At 42.6% G+C, this 5,331-nt stretch overlaps 1 long non-coding RNA gene across 1 annotated transcript; it reads right to left on the bottom strand.

The window, feature by feature from the left end:
- Positions 1-1,562: 1,562 nt before the first annotated feature.
- LOC138806822 (uncharacterized) lies at positions 1,563-3,920 on the bottom strand. Its single transcript, XR_011365988.1, has 4 exons — positions 3,858-3,920; positions 3,366-3,557; positions 2,623-2,665; positions 1,563-1,682 (listed from the first exon to the last, which is right to left on the bottom strand). It is a non-coding gene; the product is annotated as an uncharacterized lncRNA (long non-coding RNA).
- Between the last annotated feature and the right edge of the window lie 1,411 nt (positions 3,921-5,331).

Genomic DNA, 5,331 nt, shown 5'->3' with positions numbered 1-5,331 from the left:
AAACTGATCCACAGAGTGGCATCTGTTCAGTCTGCACTCCTTCCTAGGTGGGTGGACCTTGTCCCGTAGTATGCGTGTACTCCCAGGGGCTGATCCTCATGGACCCGGCCCAAGGGACAGGGGGGTGCTAGATGTGAGTCAGTGGCACTGTGTTATTCATGCAGCAGCTGCCAGGTTGCTGCCCTAGCCCAACAACAGGTGCACCCTGATCTTCTTCCACAGTCCCAGGCGAGGGGTGCTCACAACGGCCCTAGGTGGGCAGGCTTCCAGTAGGATCCTACTTCACCAGAGGGACCAGCATGCCTGATTAAGTGGCTGCAGCCTGAATTAATTATTAATTATTTAATTGTTTAATGGAGCAGTATTTTTGCCAGTTGTGAGGCTTGAACTCTGAGCCTGGGCACTGTCCCTAAGCTCTTCAGCTCAAGACCAGTGCTCTACCACTTGAGCCATAATGCCACTTCCAGCTTTATCTGCTTATGTAGTGCTGAGGAATTGAACCCAGGGCCTCATGCATGCAAAGCGAGCACTCTACCACTGAGCCACCTTCTCAGCCCTGGAGCAGTTTTAAAGAAAATGATTCACATTACTGTATGATATTATTGGAGAGTAACTTTTCTTCCATATGTGCCCAAAGCACAATGAAATGTAAACAGATTTGAACTCACGGTTGGAAGAGTATCCTACATACCACTATAAGTATTGTGACATTTGTCCAAATTGACAGAACAGCTTTCTAGGACCTCTAACCTGCTATTTCATAGACCTTTTGTAGCCACCTTATTTCCCCATACAGGCATGGCCTGGCTTCCTTGCCGCTCCCTGTGCATTTAACAGTTCAGTAATATGCAGTAGGCTCTCTTGTACAGCACCCTGTCACTCTGTTATCCCCCCACAGAACACGTATGCACAATGCTTCAGATTGTAGGCTTAAAAAACATAATTAGGATTCATGAATACTAGATTATATAAAAAACACTAACATTTTAATAAAGTTAGAAAAATAGAATGAGCATTTTATAACCATCAGGACAAAAAAAATACAGGTTTTCCCAGGAATGGGGGAAGGAATCTCTAAATCTAGATTGGCTTCTAAGTTGCCTTCAGAAAAAATTCTGCCTCAGAGTCCTAAAAGGGATTTACTTCCTCATTAAAGACAGGGTTTTCTTCCTGAGTCCAAGGAGGGACAGATTCTAATTTCTCAATTGGAAACTGGATCCCCTTCAGGAGGACAGATTGGTCAGGATATTCTGTGAAGAAAGATTCCCTTTCCTCAACTGAATCTAGATTTTGGACCTCACTTATTGGTTTTCCTGAAGATACACTGGGGTCATTTTCCATTAGCATACATTTACACTGTATACCAAGACATGTCTTTTTTACTTGTTTGGAGCTAATCTAGGTGGATTATCAACATCAATGGAAGATATTCTGGATCATCTTCTTCCTTGGCAGTAAGTGCAGCTACTCCTGCTTCACATGTGGGGTTCAGAACCAGTGGGATGTCCACAGGACTCAAAACCTGCTTGGGCCTTTCTATATATTAAAAAAAACACCCTCTATGTTCACATGCCTTCTGGAGATCAGTAATGTTTTCTGATCTCCATGAGTCATCATAAACGACATCACTGATGGGTTCTTTATCTGGAGAACTGCAGGAGCTGCTCTACTGTGATACAAACCTGAGAATGGAAATAGGTACAGGAGTCTTAGAACTCAAGAAGTTAAGGTGTGACAAACTTTCATGAGAATCTAATGGGGGAAGCTGTAGAACTTGAGTTTGGACTGAACACTGATGAGAAGTTAGCATGTTTCTAATGAGTGGCTACTTCCACGTTCCTTCAAAGGAGAACAGATATTACCTGGCAAAGAATATCCATAAAAGGATATTTTGCCAAGCTGGGGAGTACTAAGGGCTCTATGCCCATCCTGCCCATGCCTAAAGACCCAAGTTCCATCCATATTCACCAGCTCTGAGGTTTCTAAACAAGGACTTCTTCCATTTTTTCTTGGTCTCATGGGCCATGCGTTCTTCTAGCTGGTCCAGAAGAATATGTAAGCAGAAGAGCAAGTCTAAAGAGGGCATCTTGAGCTTGACATACTGTGTAAGTTCTTTCAGGGTGTCATGGTTCTTGTTCTCATAGAAATCATCAAGGTAGAAGTCCATCCACATAGGGAAGATGGAACAAACTAGGCTATGGGCAGATTGGTGACAAGGAAAATGAGAGCCTTTCCTCCCCATCCTGAGCTTTTTACTATAGCCTCTTTCTGGCGGGACTTGCATGTTGTAGGAAGAGACTCCTGCAAGCAGGATGCTCCTCACAACCCACTTCTAGAAATTTCTCAAATATAATCATCTAAAATTCTCCCTATGTTAGGAGGAGAAGGTTGTTTCCCCTCTTGATCTGACTTGCTATACATACCCCCCTCGTCATCCATGAGAGTCCAAAACCACAACCACACCCACACTGTGTAATCTGCTATCCACTGAAGTGCCAAGCCTCAACCCCCTGGTGAAAATCACAACTGGTGTGCAAAGAAGGAAGTTGACTTTGATTCAGACACCTCAAAGATACCCAGTTTTCAAAGACAGAACTTCTCTTTGTGTCAACGTCCACTTACTTCTTCATCTTGTTCATCTTCCTCCCAGTTACGGTAGAAGGATCTGTACCAATGGGAGGAGAGAAGGAAGTTAACTCTATGCTTCTCCTTTTCTGAACTAACAGGACAGACATGGGACTGGTTAAGTCACATATGGTAATGTAAACATAACAGACAAAAAGTAGAGATATGTCTACACAATTTCATGGAAATTCTGTGAGGATGCTTATCAGCATTTGTCCAAATAAATGTCCCATGGCTCATGCCTCTAATCCTACTAATCAGGAGGGTGAGATCTAAGGATCACAGTTTGAACCCAGTCTAGTTTGTAAAATTCTAAAGACACTTATCTTCAATTAACCAGCCAAAGGCCAGACCTGGTATTGGAGCTTAAATGGTAGAGTGATATGAACAGAACAGCACTCAGGCCCCAAGTTCAAGTTCCATTCTTTCTTCCATCTATATTCCTTCAAAGGCCTCCAAGATAGTGATTTCCTAGGTGAGGGTGGATGTTGGGTGACACTGGCTCATTCCTTTAATCCTAGTCTCTCAGCAAGCAAACTGTTAAGGCTCCACTAGCTTCTGAGGAAAATGAAATGTTCTGGCAGGCCACTCGTAAGGAGTTATCCAGGGAGTGCACTTCTTTGTCTCAAGCCAAGCTCCTGTGATAAAACCCCATTGAAACAGTCTCAGAGAGGTACCAAGTATTCCAATAATCTGCCAGGGGGTCTCATCAGTCCTGGATTTGAATGAGGAACACTCACTTTTTAAACAATATCCAGCAACTGCTCCATTGTCTCCCACTCTCTATAGTGGCGGTGGAAGTTTCCAACATAGAAGAGATCACCTTTCTGGTAGGCAGGGATCAGGTCCATTACCAGCATTTCCAACAAGCCTGAGTCCAAGCTCCATATATTATAAGGCACATTCAGGATTTGAGCAGACTCATTGTCACACTAAGGTGGTAAAAAGAATGAATCTTTGAAACCTGGAAATGGGAGTACACTTCAAAATGAGTAATAGAGTAATAGGATTGAAAAGTACACAGTAAATATTTTATCAATATACCCATATAAAAACACAAGAAGAAGCCTGTACTGTGGGCTAGAATGAGATTAAATAGGTTTCCTGTCATAGTTACACCTGACCTGAGTTGACTTGTGATTCCCTTTATTTCTTCTTATAAAAAGGCCTGAGACATTGGATTCGTGGTTTGGCACTGATCCAATGTCTGCAGTATCGAGTGAGGCACTCACCCCTCTCATGCCTGGGACCTGATTCTCTTGAACTTTGAAAGCAATACAGGAATGTCTTTCTTGTTTCTGAGCCAAAGGCCAAGTGAGCTGGCTAGAGCTGACTGTAAGTTACAGTTGCCTGGGTCTCAGAGTTCCATATTCTATTCCATTGTGAGGGAAGTAGTGTCATCTCTCAGAGCCCAATGATCTAAGCTGCTTACTCACATAAGACCATCCTAAAGAAAAACGGGAGGCTGAAATTTCCCCTCCCACATCACTCTATACAAATGTGGACATTGTCAAATCCCAACATCCTCAGGTAGGCCTAGGAACCAGCATGGTCTCAGCCTCAAGGAAGCTTTCCTAGGTGAGATCCATGCCTTATTCCTTATTTTTCACTATTCCTCTTGTTCTGCAAAAATCATTTTGCCTCTTAGGGCCCTCTCAGCCTGCCATGTGCTTTTTGCATCTACTTCCTAGGACACTGTTTGGTTCATGTTTCCTAATCTTTTGTTTGCTCTTGAAGCCCCTGTGTGCTGTAATCTGCCCAAAAGACAAATACTTAGAGGTGGGAACAATCATAAAAATATTGAAAAAAATTTACACATATAGTCAGACATTTTTACACGTGTACATTTTTTTAAGATAAAAGACTATTTTTGATATTTTTGTCATATTTTATGACAGAGGGGAAGGGGAGAAGGGAAGAGGTGCTGCATTGTCTTCTCATAATTCAATGATTATTTTTTTTGAATGGGTGTCCAGTCGTGGGGCCTGAACTCTGGGCCTGGGCGCTGTCTCTCAGCTCTTCAGCTCAAGGCTAGCAATCTATCACTTGAGGCACAGCGCCACTTCTGGATTTTTTCTTTTTTTGCTTACGTGGTGCTAAGGAATTGAACACAGGGCGTCATGCATGCAAGACAAGCACTCTACCACTGAGCCACCTTCCCAGCCCCTCAATGATTATTATTTAAAACTATAGTTGAAGGAATGTAAGATTTAAAGATAAAAACCGTGCTCCTGTTCTTTTTATAAGCTAGTTGTTTATAAAGTATTCCTCACTAAAGTCTTGTCACCTGTGTCTCATGAACTATCCTCCTCCTTCAAAATAATCAAGAAAAACCTTCACAAATAAGTGGGCTGTTGTCCAATCTCTGGATAAGAATTTAAGATACAATATTGCCTGTGACTCTGTGTGTGTACATCTCTGTGGGAGTGTTTGTGTGTGTGTGTGTGTGTGTGTGTGTGTGTGTGTGTGTGTGTGTGTGTGTGTGTGTGTGTGTGCCCATTTTTACTTTGACTTGTGGAACCATGTTATCTCAGAAAGCCTCAGGGCACTAATGGGATGAAAAGCTTGTTAGATTTTAAGGCTAAGATTAGGGCTGGGTCTCATTCCTCTTACTGTCTCCGTTGATTTAAAAAAGAAATCCTCCTTTATCTTTAAAACATACCCAGGAAGAAGCAGGTTATTACCCTACCAGAGAGAAAAGAGGCT

This window comes from Dipodomys merriami, unplaced genomic scaffold, assembly GCF_024711535.1.
Source record: "Dipodomys merriami isolate MVZ:Mamm:240054 unplaced genomic scaffold, mDipMer1.0.p SCAF_100, whole genome shotgun sequence".
In the NCBI taxonomy this organism is placed as follows: Eukaryota; Metazoa; Chordata; class Mammalia; order Rodentia; family Heteromyidae; genus Dipodomys; species Dipodomys merriami.
Note: the sequence above shows the minus strand (reverse complement) of the source record. Positions and strands in the feature narration are given on the sequence as shown.